Source organism: Bradysia coprophila, unplaced genomic scaffold (genome assembly GCF_014529535.1).
Source record: "Bradysia coprophila strain Holo2 unplaced genomic scaffold, BU_Bcop_v1 contig_70, whole genome shotgun sequence".
NCBI classification, from domain to species: domain Eukaryota; kingdom Metazoa; phylum Arthropoda; class Insecta; order Diptera; family Sciaridae; genus Bradysia; species Bradysia coprophila.
Window position 1 is genome coordinate 397,912 of NW_023503941.1, and position 25,315 is coordinate 423,226.

Here is a 25,315-nt window from a genome sequence, read left to right on the forward strand (position 1 = left end):
AAAGTGTTACGTACAGAAAGGCATTTTCAATCGTAGTAATCGTGTCACGTACGGTTCATTTTCTGCTGTAAGACCCATGACTCACAGTCAAGGGAACACGTGGACCTCGAGGTAAAATAATGGAAATGTTGTGGTTTTAATATTTTGTGAACATTTCTAAAAGTAGCTACAATTAAAAAAAAAAGTTTTCGGAATATTCGGAAGATATCCTATGGGTATACTTCTCAAATAGTGTTGTTCACTTGAAGCTTAAAAACAGAGAAAAAATCCCACAGAATGTAAATCTCAAAGGGAAAGTATAAATTGAATGGAATGTCATGTCAATAATAATTTGAAACCATAATCCTGTTTCAAAAATAATACACAACGGAAAAATAAAGGTTCCTTCAACATGTTTTACAATATAATTGAGAAAAGCTTTAAAGCAACTTAATAAATCAATTTGTTTCAGTACATTATCCACATCACACAAACCCGCACACACCCACATTTAAACCAAAACCGATCATATCGTTAAGCCCCTAACAAACTTTTCCCCCGAACTGCCAAAAATTTTATTAGAATGCTTTTAGAATATGACAAACCACAACCGAATTACAACTTTAGTGTATGTACACAAAAGTCGACTTTCGTCTCACAAAGAGAGCGTCACGTTGTGTCTATGTCGTCTGTTTAGTGTGTTATATTATATAAAATTCTGAAAAAGGAAGTAAAACTTTCTTCTTTTTGAATATGATTTATATTAAGTTTGGTTGCAGTTGATTTTCTTAAAGGAAAATTGTATCTGAATACAGATGGGAATCACAATAATAATGATTGATTTCATTTCTGTTCAATTTTGCTGTGCATTGTCGAAAATAATTTGAAATTAAGGTTATATGGCTGAGACTTTTAGATTTATTGACTGCCATCAATCCCACTGTTTGAATGTTATAATATCATAATAATCCGAACAAAAACCTCTCAATGGGGAAAGTGTGACGCAATCAATGTGTTACAACTTTTAATATAAATGTATAATGTTCGTATGTACGGAAAACGACAGCGTTACATGTTGAGTATGTGTGTGTTGCAGAAAGTTCGACAATTGATCAGCTTTGTGTGCAACACACGGCACGAGCTGTGACATAGAATTTGAAAGAACGGTTCAAAATTGGACTTGAAAGGAAGATGTCCACGGTAGCTCAATGGTTAGAGCATCAGCCCGGCAAGTTGAAGATTGTGGGTTCGGTCCCCACCCGTGAACCAAATTTTTCTTTTCAAATTCAATTTCATTCCAATTCGGTTTACGATTTCTGATAAAAAATGAAACAGCTTCAGGTGACTCTTTGCCTATGTGTGAATAACGTATAACGTAATTTAGCTGTATTTCAATTGTCAAAATAATATAGAAACCATTGATCGTCATCGAGAAGGTACACTCATCTCTCAGAAAATTTACTTTGGCTGAGTGGACTGCTTTTGTAGAATAAGTTTTGTGCATCTAATAACAAAAGCATCAATTTAATGCGTGTAAAGTAGAATTTAACTCAAAACCACTCTCGCTAGTGGCTGGGTTTATAATTGTTAGCCGCTGTATAGCAATGAGAAAAGAGTTAAAAATAATGATGTCCATCATGACACAGTAAGTTGAAAGATTTTGATTGTTTGGGAGTATGGTTATTAATATGACAAGGGATGAAAAGTTGAAAAGTCGAGTTTTCGTGTGAAGTTTGTAGTTCCGAGGCGTATCTGAGGTCAACAATCAACACGAAAACGTGACTTTTCATTTTTCAATCCCCAGTTTTGAATTCTACATGCTTTTGAAAATTAAACCAACTCAAGTTGTTGAGTCAAAGACTGATTGAACTAAACAAGGCATCAGAACAGTCGGAGCGTTTGCTGCGACTTAGCCCCGTACGACCCGTAATCGTATTTCGTCCGTAACCATAATACATCCGTAGCCGTAATACGCCCGGAACCCTAATACGTCTACAACCCTCTAATGCGTCTCTTACCAAAATGCATGGTCAAATTTACTGAAAGTGTTCATTTTTAAAATTGCGCATTGCGCAATTACGAAAGCCCGTACGAAGTACCTCTAAAAAAAACAATTTACGACATTATTTTAGAAACCCAAAATTTTTTGCCAACTTTCCATTGGGTATTCAATTACCTCTCAAATAAAACAAAAATTAGCAAAATCGGATGAGATTTACTCGATTTATGTGCAAAAAACACTTAGGGCCGAGTGGCGGCCTTAAACCAAGGGCCCATATTTAAAACTTTTTTTGCCACCATTCTATTCGGCATTCAATTATCTCTCAAATGAAACAAAGCTAGCAAAATCAGATGAGATTTACTCGATTTATGTGCAAAAAACACTTAGGGCCGAGTAGCGGCCTTAGTCCAAGGGCCCAAATTTGAATTTTTTTTCGACACGTTCTTTTCGGTATTCAATTACCTTCCATAAAAAACTAAATCTAGCAAAATCGGATGAGATTTACTCGATTTATGTGCAAAAAACACTTAGGACCGAGTAGCGGCCTTAGTCCAAGGACCCAAATTTAAAACTTTTTTTGCCACCATTCTATTCGGCATTCAATTATCTCTCAAATGAAACAAAAACTAGCAAAATCGGATGAGATTTACTCGATTTATGTGCAAAAAACACTTAGGGCCGAGTAACAAGCCAGCGTTGCATCTTACCCAAAAAAAATGTTCAGCAACTGTGTTCTACTCGTCAATACCTTTCATTTGATATATCACAAGCAGCTATTGCGTGCGTATTTCGGTAGATATCTTCGAAAGACTGAAAAACACCTATAGGGCCCTAGCTCTGGAAAGGCCGACCCTACCATGCTCATTTTCGAACTTGACCTTACTTTTGTCGATACCAATCGGGGAAAAAAAGAATTTTGAAAAAAGGTTGTGATTTACTCTAGCTAGAGGGGTCACGGACAGACGGACAGACGGACATTATGGTTACGGACGAAATAGGATTACGGGTCGTACGGGGCTAAGTCGCAGCAAACGCTCCTACTGTTCTGATGCCTTGTTTTTATTGCGGATTCGTTATCTATGCACATAGACAAATGCTTTGCCCTTACCATCTGCTTCCAATTCAACATGTTACAAACGGCATATTAATCTTATAAGCCCCCAGTACTTCGTACGGGGCTAAAAATGATTGTACAGGACTACTAAGTCTATACGAATATATTTCTATTTTGTTAAGGCACCTAACACATCCCCTCAAAGTCGCAATTTTTTCGAAATCACCATCATCGTCGTCCGAATCTACTTTCTGTAAAGCATTCGCTGATTGAATGTAATGCGATGATGAGTTGGTATTGACTTCTACGTTCTATTTCTTCTTTGCAAACCATTCCGTGAATTTTGGACAAGGGAAACGCCGTTCAATTTGTATCTATCATCATGACTAGCGTTGGCGAGGAGAGTTCAGGAAAGCTTGTGGCTTGTCGCTAATTAAAAGTTTCTAAGCTGAAACTGATGAGTGCAACAGTTAATACATTTTAATCTTTTTAAGGAGGATTGCTTTGTCACTCAGTATAGATCACTAAAATGACCGCTGGCGTGACGATCGACGGTTCGGTTTTGTGTGCAAACTAATGACAACCAACTTCGCTTCTAAGGGAATTCCCCGTATTAAGTTCATTTGCATTCATTTCAAAGAATTGGACGCACTCACTTATTCATTACTATGTGAAATTGTGAAGTTGGTTTCGATTAGTTTGCACACTTTTCCCCACCATTCCTCACGTTTCCGTCATCAGTTTCACTAAACGAAGGGATCTGCCCGTCAAGGACTGTCTTTTTTTGGAAATGAATGCTTTGCTAATTTGTTTCCTTTTTAAGTCATCGGATATCACAAGATTGACATATATACTGATGAAAAATGAGCACAAATTTTTTTTAAACAAAAGAAATTGTCTAAACAGAAATTTAAATGTGAATCTGTCCTCAAGTGTTTATTTTCTCTACATCAAGTCGTTAAATTTTTGCACATCATAAACTGTGCTTCCATAATCAATAGCCGTACAGTCTCACTTTCAGCCATCCAATTGATTGATCATAAAAACGAAAATCATTTATCATTTGTTCGATTAACTTGCAGAACTTTAACATCATTTTGCTCTCGACCCAACTTTACATTGATATTCACCATCTTATATCTTATTGGATGCCAAAAAAATATAATAATAAATCGACAAGGCGTTATAATACCATTTAAAACCTTACAGAAGATTAAGATCCAGGAAATAAATATATTTTCGACTTATAATTGACACCTTTCTGTGATGGTTATACATGGTTTTCTAAATTGTAGCCCATATTCAACTGTTAGTAAGACGAAGAAATCTATTTTATGAAACGTAGCTACTACAGCATTAAGCACACGAAATAAGATTTTCGATTTCTGAGGTGTATGAACGCGTTACCATTATAACCGCAGAACTGAAATTCCTTTGGCTATGAGAAGGTAAGTTACATTAAAAGGAGTAATTGATCAATTTATTTTCGATGCTGTCAAGCATGTCGGTAATATAAAATGCTTTCACACGGCTGTGTATGTGTATATTTGGTGGCTTTTGAATTGGGAGTCAGGAACTGAAAACCGAACATTTATTTCCGTCGCAAATAATCCAGAGTTTATACGGTTGAAGTTATTGGATGGAGAAGGGGATATGTAAGGTGAGTATTTAAATAATAATTATTTACCATCGTTGAATCGATATTCCCCGAATTGACGAATTTTTCTGAACGTGTTACTTTTGTTTCAAGAAATTAATGCGGTTCTAGTCGATAGTGGACAGTTCAACGATCGGTATAATGATTGGGTGCGATTCGCGGACGAAGTTTTTTTGCCACACATGATACGATGGTATCGAGAAGAATAAAAGTTGAAAAAATACCATACACAGTTTTGCTGTTTCATTCTATTGTTTCGATCTTGTGGTAATAAACTAATTCATCTGTTATTGTAATATTGTAAAGAACCAACATGATTTTCAAATCCAAACGATTTATTAATACTGAATCGTTTTTGGGCCAGCATTGAATGCTGTGAAAGAAATTCGACTTCTGGCCCGGACATACAAGCTCTCCACTTGTCGAAAGGACAGTTATCGAAGCTTGCTGCTCAAAAACACGCTTGGGAGTTTGCTTTTGTGATAAAATTGTTTCATAGTTAATGAATTAAGTAGCATCATTCAATGTCATGTGTTTTACTGCGTACCACATGCAAAAATTGAATACCACGTTAAATCGATCATTTTCGCAGTGGGCAAATTGATGTACAATGTTCAGCTTTCGCATGGGCAGGCGCAGCAATAGTTATTTACGTGTCTGTTGTGGACGGTATATTTTAGGCAATTTCGCAAGTTGTATCCAAAACGAAGTGAAAGTTGGTATGATCGTGTGCGATAAAATACTGACATAAACGATTAATCAAAAAAAAACTTAGTCGAAACGTAATATTTAGACTATCCATCTAAAACATAGCTAACGCCGACCCGTACGAAACACCTATTCGTATCAAAAGCCTTTAATGTGAAACTCTTCATTTCTCTTACTTCATTTTCTTCTCTGCTGAAAAACTATTCTCCCTTTAAAATCACTTACATTATCCACTCTTTGCCTTGTTATCATATACAACTAAATTGCCGGAGGCAATATAGACAGCCCCGTACGAAGACAAATTTCATAAATTCCTATTTAAACAGCTATATACCGCTATATTTAACTATATTTCACTATAAATAAACATTTCACAGATAAATATATGCTATTATATAGCTCTATATGCCTGTATATAGCTCAATATAGCTGTATATAGGTATATATAGATGTCCGTATATGGAATCCCTGAAACCCCACACACATAACAAATTATTTCCATGTTAACAGAAACTCTCTAAGTATCATTTTTCCCAAGATATTTCTATTTTACTAAAATCCAATATGGCCGCCGGCAGCCATTTTGTTAGGAGACCGGAAATAGTACCGACGCTTTACATTCGTTAATACCTTTCAAACAAAAAAAAATTCATGAAATTCGGTCAAAATTTACTCGAGATATTGTCAAAATACACCACGTTCACTGTACTTCCGAGTAGCCAGATAAGAGCTCACTCCAAGAGACCTAGCTCACGCTCCGGAGAACATAATTTCATAAATTTTTTTTTCCCTGATTGGTACGGTCAATACCTATCTAATAAAGCTAAAACAGACGAAATATGTTCAAATGTGGCCGACCTACAAGCAAAAACTGCTTGCCGCCCTGTGCCTGTTCCACACCAAGGGGTCTAACTCACGAGTCGGTCATCCGATTTCCATAAACTTTTTTTTTGTCGATCGGTATTGTAAATACCTTTTATTTGACGTATCACTTACAAGTTTAACGTTTAAATGTCCGGAGATATCTTCGAAAAACCGTAAAGGACTTATTGGGCCACAGCTCGGGAGGGGTCGATCTAAAATCACTCATCTTCGAACTTAGCCTGTCTTTTGACATTACCAAACGGGAAAAAAAAGAATTTTCAAAATCGGATGCGTTTTACTCAAGTTATCGTGCAGACAGACGGACAGACGGACATTTTTTTTTTTCGCGGATTTGGCATCTCTAGACAACCACAATAGGTTTCCCCTTACTCAGGGAGTCCAATTCGACGTGTTACAAACGTATGCGTAAACCAATAAGACCCCAGTACTTCGTACGGGTCTAAAAATTTGTAAACTAATTAGGAAAATTAGATTTGCACGATCACCATTTAATCAATTTATTCCAGTTTTCACCAAAAACTCGTAAAAGTGGAATTTTGTACGGTGTACAATGTAGTAAATGCAGATCATGGAGAAATGCAGAGAGTTCAATGTTGCTCTACACCATTTGTTTGTTGATTTTGAAACGGCATATGACAGGGTTTTTCGGAGGAAACTATGGAATGCGATGGTGGAACTTGGTTGCCACAAAAAACTTTTTCATTTGGCTAGAATGACTCTGTCACATGTGAGAGCCAAGGTCAAAATTCGGAACAATGTATCTGATACCTTTGAAGCCTTGGAAGGACTTAGACAAGGCGATGGACTGGCAGATCTATTCTTCAACATTGTTCTTGAGAAGGTGATAAGAGAGAGCGACGTGGAAACCAGCGGTACAATCTTCAGAAAGTTGAGTCAGTTGTTAGGATATGCTGATGACCTAGACTTAATTGGACGGAACATTGACATCGTTAAAGAGAATTTCACGAAAATTGAAGATAGGGGTGCTGAGTTCGGTCTCAAGGTCAGTGAGAGGAAAACCAAGTACATGACAACTTCATTGTATGATGAGCGAGATGGAAAGATGCAATTGAGTTTTCTTCTTCTTCTTCTTCTTTTTCAGCCTGTTTCTGTCCACTGCTGGACGTAGGCCTCCCCAATTCTTTTCCATTCCGAACGATTAGTTGCCACTTGTTGCCAATTTGCGCCTGCAATTCTCTTTGTACCATTACTCCATCTCTCTGGTGGTCTACCTCTAGGTCGTGTTTTAGGTGGTCTCCAGTTCATGATCTTTTTGGTCCAACGTTCGTCCGTCCTTCTTGCAATATGTCCCGCCCAGCTTCACTTTAAGGATGCTATTCTTTCCATGACATCAACGACTTTTGTTTGTTGTCGAATCCATTGATTTGTCATTCTATCTCTGAGCGTAATTCCAAGCATACTTCGTTCCATAGCTCTTTGTGCCACTCTTAATTTATTTTCGGAAGCTTTTGTTAACGTTAACGTTTCCGCTCCATATGTGAGCACAGGAAGGACACACGTATCGAACACTTTACGTTTCAGACTATTATTGTTCATTTTGCTTGATTTCTGCAGTTTCGTTGTCTAGACCCAACTTCAATTTGTGACCTAGGTACACATAACAATTGAGTCTGATCTAAAAGTACTAAGAGTGAGCGACTGGAGACCCTTGGGGCGGAATAGGTCCGATTGGAGAAGATTGCTGGAAGAGGCCAAAACCAATAGTAGGTTGTAGTGCCAGCCTAAGTAAGTAAGTTTCGATCAAAATCATTCCTTTATAAGACTTTTAAAGTATTTGGTAAAATGAAGAGGGGGCAACGATGATGATGACGTATCGATGGCCGAATGCTGGTCGATATGCAGGAACAGACTAAAAGTGAGACGCGTTCACTCTCATACAACAGATTCGACTTTTCCAGTAAAACACCTCTACTTCCTATACACAAATTATTCTTTAGTAAGAGCTATGTATGAACTAATTGTAAGATGCATACAGTACAGCTGCCTAAACAAGAATGGCCTGTACTGTTGCGATAACATTGCTTTTATAGGCGAAAATCCAGTATGGCCGACGTCTGTCGTTGTCGTGAAGTTCTGGACGTTTTGCTGTCGCTGGGTTCGCCATCTCTGTGCATCGTTTCGATGTAAAATGTTGCGCGCATGTATTTGAATATGATGTCGTGCTACAATTTAATCCATTAAATCCAGAAGGGCATATGAAATGTCATAGCTGTGGAGTTGACTCACAAAAAATAGAGCGCTGACATTACAATCTTTTACATTTGAGCTTTAGTTTAAAAACAGCATTTCCAATCTTTGCCAAAAATACAATCCAAAATTGAGAAATTACATCAAGAGTAAAAGTTAAATTCGCTCGAGTTGAAATTTCCTATTGTCATCATGCGTACGTGGCGTGGTATTTGTACCTGTCGTGGAGCAAGTATGTATTTTGCAACATCGAATTTACGAAAGTAGATTAATAAAATGAAATAACGTCTCATCAGTCAAGAGACCTGACCTGACCCACCCAAATGATGGGCCTAGTGTTATGTTGTTTCTATTAAAATTACATTGCCTTTTGGTTAGCTGTATTTTCTTTTAAAGCAAATTTCGCTGAAACCTTCGGACATTTTTATTTTTGAATAATGAATATTTCAAGCGTATACCTACTCAATTTAGAGATACCTTTACTGTAAAAACATTTACCCGAACCATTTCAATTACTTCGGTCTATTCAGCTTGTAAGTACCAATAATTTTCTTTTTTATAATTTTTAATTTAAGAGGATCAATCTTTACACGCATAATGGTTTTACATTTTCGATAATATAACCTTTGTCAACAACCGAATACTCCGAACCAAATAAAGTTGTTTACAATCAAAATCAATGAAGCCAGAGAGAAAATCTATATATCCGTTATCATGAAGGTATAATGGTGTGTCTGACGATATGATGTAACTGATTTGATTCTATAATCCGTTGGGATATTGTAATATGGTACATTGATAACCCAGAATTTTCACGCAATCACGTCATTGTATTATGAGGGTTGATATTCCCAGCACAGACTATACGTGCGTATTAATATAGAAATACCACAATATATAGTCAAAATAGAATAAAACAACATACAGACGTTGTTTCACGTAATCATTTTCATTAATATGGAGGCACGTCTTGTTGTGTATCTCTCAATTTTCGTCCCTTTGATGGATGCGATACAAACATTTTATAAATATATCACATCATCAAGCATATACACCCATCCAATATCTATGTTACATAAAATATACATTTTCACCAAAATCCTCTTTTTGTACCATTTTCCCTTCCGAAAATTCAATATTTGTGAATCGGTTTTTAATTGTGAAATTCGTTTTGATATTCTGTGTATCTCTCTAAATTAGTATTTAATTGAAATACTTTTTCCCCTTCGCTGAATAAATATATATATCTAATAGAATCGTACGTGATGCAAGGTTTTTACTTGCTTTATGAAGAGAGGAAACATTATTTGGAAAAGGATTTTTTCTATTTATTTTTTTCTTCTTCTATATTTTACATCGCATGAAAATTGTAAATTCTAAAATAAAATGGACTAGAGCTCAACAATGTTTCCAGTTTGAATATATTTACTCTTATCATTTTCCCTTATTTTTTTTCTATACTGCATACGATGAAGGAATTTTCAATTTTCTGTTATTGTTTTCGTATTGATGCTGAAACAAAAATGTTCGTAGCAGACTTGTATTGATGGAAATGAATCCTAAAGTGCTGTAATGGGAGATAATGTTGTAATGCCATGAAATAGCATTGAATTAGTTTAATTCGTGAAAATATTAAATTTCTTTTGCCTTTTTTGTGTGTGTCAAACTGTCGATTTGAATTTTTATGTGAATTTGGAATTTTGTTATCAAAAACGTAATTCAACATTTCTTTCTCCTTCATTTGAATTAAATTTTATTTGACCAAAAGTACGAGACATAGATAAAAATCACCGATAAAAATGTAAAACAGTTGATTTCATTAATTCCAAATGATTCATATCGATGCAGTCGTAGAAAATCCTTTGTCAGTCGAAAAATTCTGTGAAAACTAGAAAATCTATCATAACAAAATACTCAAAAACTCCTCAGAAAACTAAAAAAAATCCTTAGGATTCCAAGAAAATATTTAAAAATCCTTGGAAATCCTTTAAAATATTGTGTTCCACACAGAGATTTATGGGATTGATGAATAAAATGAAATAAAATCCAGGTTTGAGGTTGGGAAATGAATGGTCGTGCTAGGAGCTTTCATAGCTTCATTTTATCTTATATAAGTATCGTGTGAATGTGAGTACAGACAGAAAATCCAAGGCTGTAAACTTTAGGGCTTTATTAGATATGCGGGAACACACCGCTTTTGATGATTCGACATATAAAAAAAAAATCACCACATCATCACGGCGATGAGAATCATCAGAGTAGGTGAATTTTTGTATGAGATCCGCCAACGCACTGCTCCTAGCATGAACACTACTTTGACAAACGTCGAATTTGGAGGCTTTTGTGATGAGAGCTACCGCTTAAGATTGATTGTATTGTGTGTTTGAACTCACACAACTAAAACAAGTCGCCTATCTTCACGAAAGAAACGCAGTGCCTACTGTGACTTCATCAGCCTCCAAATATTTCTTATGTTCATGCTAGGAGCAGTGCGTTGGATCCGCCATTTTATGATCAACTGTGGTGTGTCAACCACGTATCGGTATCTTCGTGACCTGCCCAAAGTTAGAAAATGGACGGTAATGCAATGAAATGGGATTGCTGTTCTCACTACTCACATCTAGTAAATAATCAAACAAACAAAGTGACTTTTTTGGAATATGTCGTAATCGCGGACGTATTAACAAATTTTTGAGCAGCGCAGTAAAAATCAACAATTATCTCAATAGTAATTTATGCAATCGAGGGGCAAGTACTTTAGTAGGCTTTAGATGTGTAATTATGACACATCGTGAGCCCAGTAAAGTACTTTGTGCCACCGAGAATTGAAATACGACTCTTTTCAGCACTCATTTTAGTGTTGTAAAGTGACTTATTTCAGCACCCGTTTGATGGGATATTTCAACACTCAAAGCAGTGTTGTTATGGAATTTGTATGAGTTATTACAACATTCGTTTTAGAAAATGCAAAGCAATGTGATCGATCAAATTTGAAGAGTGATTGTTTACCATGAAAATTATGATTTTTTGGGCATTTGTCTATTTCAATTCTCGGTTGGCACAAAGCATGATGTGTTACACGTATTGTAATGAGATTTTTTCAGCACACGACCCAATTTTCCTTACTCGCTCCGCTCGTAAGGAAAACTTGGGTCTAGTGCTGAAAAAATCAACATTACAATACTTGTAACACAACATACTATTACATCGGGTTGCATACAACGTTTTATGCCACAGAGGCATCTAAAGTTTGCCAATTTTGCATATTATGATGCTGAGTGGCATAATATATATTACACACTTGTAACGAAGAAGTCGAGTTTGCCGATATTACATAAGCGAAAACGAGACAACAACATAGACCTGAAGTGTAATTTTTGAATTATTGTTCTAGTTAAGTAATTTTGACATCCGAACACTGCGCGAATGTGATAAACACTATTTCAACTTTCAAAGTTGAATCGATGATATTGTACGGGTTATGTGACACATAAATGTCCAGCACGTGATAAAAATTGAATTGATATCTAGTAGAATTTACTCGAAATGAAAATATTGATTTTGGTCCGGTCACCCCATGTCCCAATCTGACACTCTGACAGTGATTGACACTTGAATATAAAAACGAATTTAGCTTTAAAAGCATACCATTGTTCGATGTCTTTCTTTTAATTGTATACCGAAATTTCGGTATATCAGCGGTAAAAATGTGCAGAAGTGCAGATGTGTATAAAACACTACTTTCAAACTCTAGAATGAGAACTTATCTGCCATTCGACAGATATTTGCTTTATTTATTCTGAACAATAGCTAGAACACGCACAACTAGACTTTTTTTTTTGAAGCGATGGAGGTATAAATAATAATTAGTTTGGAGATGCGATATTTAACATAAATATAAATCTATAGATTTGCGAATGGAGCGACCTCGATGCAAAACTTTTTCATCAATATTTCTTGTACAGCATAAAGTATGGCATATTTGGGATCGTTGTAAAGCTGCGACTCTAAGCTACCATATAGGCAACCACATCGACGGAAAATACTCATACTAGTAAGGTATTGAAGCGTCCAAAGTTCACCGAGGGTACCCTAAAAGTGCAATTTCTGAAAATGTAACAGAAAACTTTGATTCAAAAATAATTATTTTTTTGTTCAATAGGGTTTGCAAAACTAGTCTGGGATCACCAGTCAAAAGCTTCCTAGGTTGCTTCGCAAAGGAGATATCAGTCTTTGAAAATGGTGAAATTTTAACTTTTAGCTACTATTGCTCAATGAAGCAATTATCGAGAGCCATAATTTTTACACTGTAAATCTTAGAATTTGTCCTTCTACCAATTCCAATGTAAATCTTAAGTCCTCACTGTTCCACAAGCCCTGGCTGACGTTGGTGCTGGTTCTCAGGAACAGCTAAAGGGATTTTGCTAAAACGTGTTTACTTGAATAGCACTTCCCTCCCCCGACTCACTTATGAAAAAAACCTGGATGTTAACTTACACGTTTATTTAAAATTTTTATGCCTCACCGTGAAATAAGTATTTACATAGTAAACTCTTTTTGAAGGTAGGGAAAGGCAGATTAATACTGGTTATTGTTCGTTTGCTATTGTTTATTCCCTCGACTGAAAGTAAGGGTCTTGCACCAGAAAATAGTGAAATTGTCTGTAAGGATTGTTGAGAAAAACGTTTTTTCTTGTCAAAACGATAATTTGAGTAAATCTCAACCAAATTTGATGCTTTTTTTCAAACAGATAGAATTAAATTTCTGAAATCAAGCTCGAAAATGGGCAATATGGGACTAAGAATCCGGAAGTTATTCCAGAAAAACAGGAATACACACTGTTGAACATTTGCTAAATCGAATACGCTTACTTTGATCAATTTATTTTTAGTTGTCCTATTTGTTAGAATTTGAGATGATAATTGACTCTCAATACTTGAGTATCAGTAATTGGCCCGTAGCATTAGCATTAGTATAGAAAATTGAATTTGCTGAATTTAAAAACTAGGCCCCACCTCTTGGGTGGGTCAGGTCCCTTGATTGGCTATTTTTTTTTCTATAATTCCAGCCTTAGTTTTCTAACCATTTTTAAATGAGATCACAAAATTAAAGTCACATGAAAAGGTGATGTCTCCTTTATTCAGAAAACAGCAGTCATCACATGCTTCATTTTACTCATATGTGATGCCTTGGCATCACACTCAATACACGCTATAAATTATTAGCGTTTGAGTCGCTCGTGAAGAACAATTTCGTCACAAATTGTATCGATATTAGCAACGATACATTCCAATAAAATATTGATATTATAAACATAGCTTGGTCAGGAACTTAAGTGTGTCGCACAAGCGACTGAAAATGCTTAAAATGCAATTCTGCATTACAAGCATATTCAGCCGCTCGATAAGTGGGACATTTGGGTTCGTCGCCAAGTTGATGTCTTAGCGTTATGAGCAAAAATTCAGTCAGTCTTTTTGGAACCGCGATTGAGATTAGTTCTTCTTTTGGAAACGACAGTAAGTCTAGTTTTGGTATTTAATAACAGCGACGGTAGTGAAGTAGTGAAACTAAATTTGGTGAATTACCGTGAGATTAGTAAAAGAGAGAAATTATTGTGAAGAGTTAAGAAATCAAATCAAAATAAAGTTTTGCGTTTATGTTAAGAGTATTACCGTGAAAGTAGTACAAGAGAGAAATTATTGTGAGAAGTTAAGAAATTAAGTCAATGTAAAGTTGTGTCTTTATGTTAAAATAGCCAAAGTTGCAGAATCAAGTTCAGGATCGTATAATATCTGTAGTAAATCTTATAAATCATAAAATCGTATCAAATAAATGTTCAACCGATAAACCAGTGACTTTGAATTAGAAATCTTAATAACATCTTGGCACACCTTTGGATTAGAGGACATAGAAATTTGTCTCCCGCCGGACCCGGGGTACGACACATATTTATTTAATTTCCTGAAGAAACAAAAAGAGCTATGAGTTGAAGGTCCAGCGAGCGATGTCTTACTCCTAAGTTGAGTCTCCTATATAGTCTACTAAAAGCGCTGAACAGGTGGCGCATTTCTTGCTTACCTCTTGAAAAAAAAACTCATGTGAATTACGGCTCTGGCAAAATTCACACTCGTGCAAACACTTTAGGAACGAAAAATTTCTTTTAAGAACGCGATTTCACGCAAAAATTGTCGTATATGGCAGATTACCAGTCCAATAAAGTCCAATGTTCGAATTTAACCACATGAATTACGATACTGGTCGAAAACACTTAATATTTTCAAATCTGCGATTTTCGAAGCCTCTGAGAATTACTCGAGTTATCGTGTTATCAAGCAAGCAAGATTGTTTTAGACTTCTAGATTGTTCGACCAGAAATCCAGATTCACTTACTCGTCGAATAATTTTTTTTTCTGGAAATCCGTTGCAAAAATGTCGTGGTAACAAGTTGTGTTTACAATTATAATCCAACCTCACTACTCCAATATTATCCATCTACGAACTTAAAATCGGGTAGAAATTACTGAAGTTATCACGATAAGAAGGAAAAGCGTCTGAGTATAATTTGGCGTATTTCCTGCCTACCTCTTGAAAAAATATAACTCGTGTGAATTACGGCCCTCGCTTCGCTCTGGCCACAAAGTTCACACTCGTTCAAACATTTTAGGAACGAAAAAATTCTTTTAAGAATACGGATTTCACGCAAAAATTGTCGTATATCCCAGATTACTAGTCCAATTAAATTCCAATGTTCGAGTTTAACCACATGAATTACGAAATTGATTTTTGAAGCCTCTGAGAATTACTCGAGCTATCGGTTTCTCAAGCAAGCAAAAACTCTTTTGGGAAGTACTTCTTAATTGTTAGACCAGAAATCCAGAATTTCACTACTCGTCAAATAAGAAATTTTTCTGGAAATCCGTTGCAAAAATGTCGTGGTAAACAAGTTATGTTAAATTTTGCAGATCGGTAAAGAATTACTCGAGCTATCGAGTCCACAAGGAAAAGCGTCTGTGTAGAATTTCTCCCATCTTGTTGTTCTAACATTATCCATCTGCAAACTCAACCTCAAAAATTTCAATCTTCGTCGAATAACACAACAAATTTGAAAATCTGATAAGAATTAGGGAAGTTATCGCGGTAACAAGGAATAAAATTCTCTTGAGAATTACTCCCATCTCATTATCCCAATATTGCCCATCTACGAACTTAACCTCATGATTTTCATTCTCCGTCGATTAAAACCAAAATTTTGCAAATCGGTAAAGAATTACTCGAGCTATCGAGTCCACAAGTGTACGGACGTTTTCTGTATTTAACGTTTTTTGCCAATGTAGAACATTTTCGAAATATCAAAGTGAACTTAGCGTTACGGACATTTAATGGTATTTTCTTTCATAAGACCCTGACTTTCAGTCAAGGGAATTAGGGGTGATAAATTTTCTTTCATATTTGAAGTACAAAGAGTGTGAAGTTTGCGGCCAGAGTGAAGCGAGGGCCTAAAGCAGCTGAAGCAAACGTAGACATATATTTGGTTGACATTAACTGTTTTTATGGATTTAAAATGAAATAAAAAGATTTCTCTTACACAATTTACTTGAAGATACGACATAGTTGTGTTGTGCTAGCCAAAACGTCCATTCAAAGTCAGATTATGTTGAAGTAATGATTGCTCCAGTAAGTTTTATGACTACGACCGTTAAAGCATTTTTTTCTCCCATCTCTACCGTTTTATTTAGCAAACAATTTCGTTAAATGTCATATTACTGCGAAACCAATCTCACTCCCGCTACCTAAATGATTATAGCCAAACCGTTGGTTGTTGCTATACATCAATAGAATAATATGAAGTATTATTGCGTTTATATTATTACAATCTGCAGCAAAAAGTATAGAAAGCTCTCTCCGTGCAAAAGCAATCGAAAACAAATAGTGTTCATAGTGTATATATGTGCGTATTTGTTATTATAACCTTTTACCCTCAACAATATTGTTTGACAAAATATTCTTCGAATTTTTATTGCTTCTCAAGAATGAAATATTTTGGGAATTGGTTTTTCTTACGGATTATATTGCTGCTGTTAAAGTCCTACGAATAATTTCGAAAGAATGTTAACTTTTATTGGAATTATTTCCAATACCAATGCTGACACAATATCAAAAATTATTACTTGCCGTTAGCGCGACATTCTTTGGAAATTTGATTTAGACGTTTGCCTATGATGTGTTTTGAAGGCAAATATTTCGCCCCCAATTATAAAAATAAATGTGCTCAGCTGTGTGCAAGAAACCATTACTGTTCAATGTTCATCTACGGAATATTAGCAGGGCAAATCATGTTTCACGTATTTCCTATAGGACCTGATCTGAAACCTTGTATTTAAAAAAAAACCAAAAGACCAATAGATAAACGTTTTTTAGAAGCAAACTACAAAAGGTAGTGCCTCGGACTTGCACCGAAAGATGTCAGAATCAATTTTTATGCATGAAAACTGTAAAGACTGTTAGGTGCCTTAACAAACTGGAAATATCATGTCCGGAGCGATAGCAGAGGACTTGACGCACTCTAACTCCCAAAAAAAGAACGGAGAAAATTTTTTGAGACACGTCAACTATGTATAGCCGAACGTTTCAGTTTCTACGCTTTGTTATTTTTCACCACAAAACCTAAATCATCATGTTCTCGCTTTAAATACGAACAAAACGAGCTATCACCCGACTATGTAGGTTTAAAATTACCGCAGATACATCGTTTTGAAATCTGTCATTTTCATACTAAATACACCAAATTGACTTTTTCCAAACAATCAAAATCTTTCAACTTACTCTGTATGTTTCGGAAAGTAGTCAGCCAATCTCTATGAAACTTTGCAGTAACCTTAGTCAGGCCATTAGAACTTAAGTTTAATTGATCATTATCACAGGAAAAATCAATATTTCAAAACAATTTCTCTCATATCAAAATTCTACAGCCATTTTGTGATGGAAATGTTGTGATGATGTGTTGTGATTGTTGTTGTGAAGTTGGTTGTAATTTGGTAGCAAAATTTAAAGTTTTTGAATATTACGGTTTACATGGTGGGAAATTAGAAAAATTTGGCTACTTTCGGGGTATGTTGGGCAGCTGGAATAATTTGGTCATTTTCGGTGTATGTTGGGCAGCTGGAAAAATTTGGTCACTTTCGGTGTATGTTGGGCAGCTAGAAAATTTTGGTCACTTTTAGGTTATAGGTTGGGCAGCCGTCAAAATTTGGTCACTTTCAGGGTATAGGTTGGGCAGCCGTCAAAATTTGTTCACTTTTGGGGTTGATATAATCGATATATAGATATATAACAAAAATTTGCCAAAAAAAGTCTGCGTCGCAAAGTGGCAGATGCTCACGGACAAACCTACGAGAACTCTAATCTGCCACATGCGACGCAGAATTTTTTTGGTAAATTTTTTGTTGAAAATTTTTCAGTCAAAATTCTGTTGGTTAAAGTTTTTTCTGAAAAAATTGATTGTCGAATGGTTTGGAAAACTATACCAGCTAATTTCACTTAATTGGCTGTGAAATTCAATATTGCGTAACGACGCTGACAGCGTCACCTCTAGCGATATCACTTGTTTTAGAAGTTATCACACATATAGACTGTTGAATGCGTCCAACTTTGCTCTGAAAGAGTTTTTGCCGGGATATTCGTATAGACTTAGTAGTCATGTACATTGTACAATCATTTTTTAGTTCAATTAAATCAGTCTTTGACACAACATCTCGAATCTTTGCCTCGTCTATTAAGTACCGATTTTAACAGAGACGATATGAGAAATTCAGTCCTGCGATTTGGTTCGTAGAACGCTTGCTTCATAAGCAAGAGGTCCACGGTTCAAATCTCGTTGGGCGCATAAAACAAAAATTTTATTTCCAAGTTCTCAATTTCTCATATCGTCTTTACAGTTTTCATATCTAAAAAGTTGAAATTTCTCTTATTTACATTAAGTACAATGTGTAATGACTTTTGATTCGGTAAAAAATATATTACAGAACTACACAACTATCAAACTCATTTTTCGAATACATTTTCCACTAAAGCTGGTCATATACACCATCACGTTTAATGGCATCCAACATGTATAATAAAATAATAATAGTCAAAAAGTGATATTTAACAGCATCCAACTTAAATGGTTTGTTGTCCCTTGTCAAAAACAGCTGGTGCTTTTATGTCTCGTCGTATATATTATACGATCACCAGCTCAATTCGTAATACATAACTGATTTGAATCAGTCGCAAATTAGTCAGTCTTGTGAAATTCAATTATCTATGAACTGAAAACGTTCAACCGAACAATAAGGAATGAACATTTAAATGGGAATGTAACTAACTGTGTATGAGTAACGAGTATATGAATGTCGGGAAATGTATCATAAATTTGTGATATGAGGGTTCATTAGACGCGCACGTTAGGAAAGGGTATATTGGTTTGACACTTTTGCATACAAGAAATCAGTTTTGTACTCAAGTTTTTGCACACAGAAACCAATATATACGAAATATCAAAGGAAATGCTTTACGTTTACCTTGTACGAAATATGACAAGAAATAACTTACTAACTAACTTCCTTAGGTATAAAACCTATCTTTTTTGTGTACAAAAAATACTTTTTGTACAAATACAGCTTTTTTTGAACAATATCATAGCTTCTGTGCAGAAAATGAATATTTCTCGTGTACAAAATGTAGTTTTGTCTTTTTAAAAACTGTCATTTTGTGTACAAACTAATTATTTTTGTGTGCAAAAGGCATATATTATTTGTACAAAACTGTGTTCTTGCGTAGAAAGTTAGATGAATCTTTACAAACTAATATCCTTTAGAAATAATAAAATAAATCGTGAAAAACACACGAGAATTGTTACACACACGGAATTTTGAAAACCGACACATTTTCTGTTTTGTGGTTTACCGTTTTTTTTTGTGAATTTTGCATGTATTTTGATATGGAGAAATCAAAAACTCAAGTAAAACACAAAAACAGAAAATGTGGCGTTTTCAAAATGCCGTGTGTGTAGTATTTAATTTGAAGTTTCACATCTACGTGGTGAGCATCGGTATAAGTTTAGGACTCTTTTAACTTTAATATCTGTTGACTACGTTAAATCGCTATCTAAGTTAGCAGGAACAATACTACGACTTCTAGCAACTTCTATTATTTATATATTTTCAGCTTCAGGAGCGCTCACTTCCATTTCATGCTGTTCTTGCGAGTCTTTTATTATTGCAATACTTCTATGACAAAGTGTGAAACAAATTTGAATATGTGGAGAATGCCAAACCTGTACACTTACATATCGTTAACCAACATGGTTGATGTAGTGCTGACGCAAATTTTAAAATGTATAGTTTCAACACCATCGTGTATTTCAAGGATTTTATCATTAATATGAAGTGGTTTTTCGTAATAAATTTAGGTAAAAAAAATGTTCATTTCACACGTCTATCTAGCTTGCTGATACACTCGCAGAATTTTGAAAACCGACACATTTTCTATTTCGTCGTTTAGTGGTTTTTTTGAATTTTGCATGTATTTTTATATGGAGAAATGAGAAAGTCGAGTAAAACACAGAAACAGAAAATGTGTCGGTTTTCAAAATTCCGTGTGTGCATGTAAAAAAAAAGTTCTTAATTTGCATAATAAAATGAAAAGTCGAAATCTGAATAAACCGATACAACTTAACACCTGAGACGATTATTTTCACTTTAAATTGCTTCGAATTGTGACGACGATGATTGGACATGGGATTTTCGTCGAAAAACTTGTTGATTTTACGTTAGATAGTGCCACAAAAGAAAAATCTCTACTTTTCTGCGTGTTAAACGTTTATACCGTTCGTGGTTGATGTCGAGAAGTCCTCTATTTTGATACTAAAATAACAAGGCTTTTCGTATCAAAATTTAAAAAAAATTAATTCGAAAACTTTTGTGAAAAACTTCGCATGTGGTTACCAAGCTTATCGTCATTCCAATTAATTAATAGTTAAAAAATAGTAATTTCTGAGACAAGAATCATATGAGGCGAAGCCGAGGTTGACAAGACATCGTTTGCGATAAAATTTAATTTGTGATCAAGCAGCTACAACTTTGCGACTGGTTGATGTATTTCGGGCGCGATAATTTTTTTTTCGTACTCATTTTGGATGAAAAAAAAACTACTTCAAACGACATTGCACACAGATCGCGTAAGTATCGAATTCGCTCACTGAATTGCATAAATAAATAAATAAAATTTGAACGAACTAACTACCATAATGCACAGATAAAAATATGGGATTCCAATTTTTAGCTCCGATTTTCAAAAAGTAATTCTTTCGGGATTAGATTTTTAGTCTTCGCTAGAAATTGAAAAAATGTAATTCCTTCAGGGATTAAAAGTAGGACTAAACAATAATATTGGGGATTGAACGATGAAACTGCTGCTCAGAATGTTGCGTCTATAATTTGATTGTCTTGAAATCATACTTTTGCGTTAATATTTTTTTTGTGAAAGTTTTTTTAATTTTTCAAGTAGTTTCTTTGTTACAATAAATCAAAAATACTGGAAATTTTATTTGGTTCATCTGTTTACGAACAAGATACGGTTATGTTATAAAACATTAATTGAAACGGACATTAATTCGGTCTTAAAATGTTTCAATGGGACTGCCGATGCTTTATTCTGCCTTGCGATACCAGGCTAAAAATAAAAATTTTAAGTCTGTTTATAAAGATACTGCCAGTTTGAATAAATCATTAATAGTTATTTATCTACCAAGGTAGGTATGAAGGTACCGGCATACCTACCGTGGTAGATACAACGTTTTTCGCAATTTCGGGCCATAATCACCTTTCCAATGCAAAACATGTCCTACATTTTGTTCCAAAATTCTTGTGTATACAGAAATTCATTTGAACGATCAAGAAGGCTTCATTATAATACACATTGCAATGTGATGTAAAGAAACGCGTTGGATGAAATCGAGTAGTCAATGCTTAGTATATACGCTTCAACAATACGTTCGGTATAATTGTGTGACTCTATAGCCGAATGGCTCTAGTCGCTGCTTTGTGTTCAAAAACCTTTTGGTGTCGGGGGTTCGATTTCTGGTCAATGCAAGATTTTTAATTATAAAAATTTAGCCTTCGTTGAAGGTAATAGGTTCTTTAGCCTGCGCAAAAAGTTGATATCGCACTGCGTGCGAAAAAAAGTTAATATCGCACTGTGTCCAGGAATACAGTGAAATAAATACCTTCAAAACGACATTAAATGGATGCATGGAAAGGTGATGATTATGGACCGGAATTGCGAAAATCAATGTAGACATTACAAAGATAGTATAGAAATTGAAAGAATTGCAGGAAGGCCACTTTTAGCCGTGAACTATTCCACATTACTATGGAAAAACAAATATTTTTTAATTTAAATGGTTAAATACTTTATAAGAAATGGTAAAAGATCCATAGAAGAATATAAAAATTAAAATCATGACAAAAAAGCGAAGTTACGATCTTGCCATCTGGCAATTTTTATTTTAATCCCACGAGGAATTAGTTTCTTTGAAACAACGGCTCTCAATAAGCCGCCTTGGAATTAAGAACAAATTGCAGCAGTGGTAAGATCGTCTGGTAAATAAAAAATAATAATTTCTGTTTAATAAAATCATTTCTCATTCCAGATTCACAAAAAAAACTTCTTCTCATATCAGACGTTTAGATAAAAACTATAACATCACCATATATCCGAAAAAAAAAATCGTTTTCTTTTTGATTATTTTTTCTTAAGTAAAAGTAGGAGGGATTAGAATATTTTTTCATTTCACTACAAATAACATTTTGATCGAATTAATATGAGATTTTCATTTTCATGGTAAACAAGCGTCAAACGTCAGGGCCTAAAAGATTAAAATTAAAAAAAGGGATTACTTATTTGGGGATAACATAAGTTCAAGTAATCCCTAAAGGGGATTAAATTTTACTTCTAAAAAAGATTCCCGAATAGATTTAGACCTAGGTCCATTTTTTTGTCTGTGTTCATACTGTTGTAATTTCGCTTTTGACACAGAGATACACCATGAACACAACTCTTCTTTTCAGTGCTCCTCAAGACAGTGACGTTTATTTTACTTCTTGTATTTTACATTGAGGTCTGGTCAATAACACATTGACCATATGATCAGTTATACATTACATCATTTCAACACATATTATAAAATACACAATACCTGTAGGTGGTGCAGCATATATAGATTCAAATTTTTCCGGAAACAGAAATGGTAAGTTTAATGCTCTGTGATGCAGCCTAATTGCAAAAAACTTTAAGAGAGAAATTGCGAAGAATGCAAAAATCAGCTGAAGCATCATAAATAGTCTTAATTCAAAACGTAAATGTTTACATCTTAATTACTCCGAATATAACTTCTGACGTATGTACTTGAATGGTAAATGAATTCATTTTGCCCACTTTATCAGACCTACACATTTATTCATACAGTCAACTAATTGGATTGGATGCTGTAGTTGCTGTAGCGATCAGAACTGAAACATTTAGTCAGTGAAGAAAAAAAAAACAGAAGAAAATTTAGCATTACCATTTTCCGCAACAACAAACTTTTCCCATAAATAAACTTTAAAATAAATAATTACGTACCGACAATCTCTGGAAAACTAAATACTTCCGATTAAATCTAGCATATAATTTGGTATGTTGTTTATTGTAGTAGCCGTCAACTTCATGTATACTTAAAGCCGTATAAGAAATATGCCGTTTTTGTATATACTTCATAATTTATTCGCATTCATCTCTATCCCATGAATAATTATTTATTTGTAAAACAACACAAACGTGAGCAAAATAAATATTTTGTTATGAATATTGAGGTGTATACCTATGCATATAATATAACATGCACTTTAGCACGCCATTTCTGAATTATTTTACAAATAAATACAAAGCTTTACTTCACAAGCTAAATTTGTATCGCGATATACATCATGTGATAAATTGTAACTAGTTGAAGCGTATATAAATGTACATAATTCCCCAAATAACTTTTATGCAAATAAACTGAGTTATGCTTCACAGAATTTTACTTTTATCAATTTTTTTTTTGCATAACGAAAATAATGATTCATTTAGCTCTCTATACGCCATTTTATTTATATTGAATAGCTTACCACATACGGTTTCGGTAAACTTTAGAAAATAATGTTTAAATTGACTAAATGCATAGCTCTGTAAAATTATTTAATTCAAGCTAATTTCACGTTCAAATGATTTATTCATTATAGAATTGAGTTGCACGGAAATTAAATAGCCAATGTGAACAATTAATTTATTAGCGTAAATGGATTTTGAGTCTCGTACTCTCGCACAAGGATTTACAAATCAGTCAAAAAACCCTTAAATTATTCATTGATATCGCTGAGGGTGACGCATTGTGCGCCGTACGCAATAGTTTTAGCAACGAAAAATTGACACTAACAATTTGTGAAAGAAAATTTTACAAAAATAAAGCGTCACAAGATGTTGTTTTAGGAAAATGGTTAAAAAATGTACTGAAAGAATTTAAACGGAAGAAAACCGAATCATCTGTCACTTGTCAAAACGTCATAAAAAATGTGTGCAGCTTACTCTTCAGTGTGCAAATAGCTAAACTGTTATTGTTGTAACGCCGATCGAAGTTTGCCATAGTAAAAGTAAGGCATCAAGTTTTCCTAGGAAAACCAGAATATAGTAATAGTATTTTGCATAACAAGGGGCGAAAGTAAAAAAATTTAAACGTGTGAAGTCACACGATCACACGATTTGAATTTTATTACTTTTGCCCCGAGTGATGCATACTATTTTTTATGCCAAATACTGCGGAATTTTAATTAAATTGTTGAGTTATCAACAAAATTTGCTGTAGAAACACCAAAATGCCGAAAAGCGTGGGGGTATAAAAACAAAAACAATTTAACAAATGAAATTACTGTAAACATACATTCACTTGCTCACAAAACATTTGGCTATCGTCAACACAACGCTACACTCAATGCGTACTTTCAATCAAGTGAACATGTGTTTTCGAGACATATGAGGACCGAAAGTAAAATGATGACAGTGACATTTACTTTCGGCCCGCAAATACGCAAGCCCACGGGGCGAAAGTAAAATGATGACAGTGACATTTACTTTCGGCCCAAGGCCTGAATTTTTTTACTTTCGGTCACCATTTGAGGACCGAAAATACAAACTTTCGCAGTATTTGGCATAAAAAATAAGTAAGAACGTTAAACGGGCAGCACGCTCAAATCAAAATGTTTATTCTCCGAAAAGCCCCAAAGTCCACATTTTTTAGAGAAAGCTAGGTCTATCTGGTGGCTAGTTAATGTTGAAGATTCAAAAATTATTAAGGAAAACTTTTCCTGGAAAAGGAACAGATTTGAAGGTGAAGGTGTAAGCATTGTAAAAATTATGCATAAATAAATTGAAATATTCTAAAAAATTATAAAAGGATTATTTGCACACAGTGCAAATAGCAAAAGTAATATGATAAAGAAACTATTTGCACACAGTGTCTCTATCAAAAAAAATCTAATGGTTCATGTCTCAAACATGAAATAAATTCCGCACTTAACATAAAGTGAAGACAGTGTTAAAAGAGTTTATTGCCTATTCACCCGGAATATTGTTGTTACGAGTACATTTTTCCACCCAAGGACCTAACAGTTCAAAACCGAAAGTGTTCAAGAAAACACTAGCAGATTCTTGAATACCAAAAGATTATTCTAAATTAATGTATCATTTCACAACATTTATGTCGCGC

At 34.6% G+C, this 25,315-nt stretch overlaps 1 protein-coding gene and 1 non-coding gene across 2 annotated transcripts in view; one reads left to right on the forward strand and one right to left on the reverse strand.

Annotated features, from left to right (window-relative positions):
- Positions 1-25,315, reverse strand: part of LOC119083572 (5-hydroxytryptamine receptor 2A) — a 127,364-nt gene that overhangs the window by 70,729 nt on the left and 31,320 nt on the right. The window lies entirely within an intron of this gene.
- On the forward strand, positions 1,174-1,246 carry Trnaa-ggc. The gene has a single exon. It is a non-coding gene; the product is annotated as a tRNA-Ala (tRNA).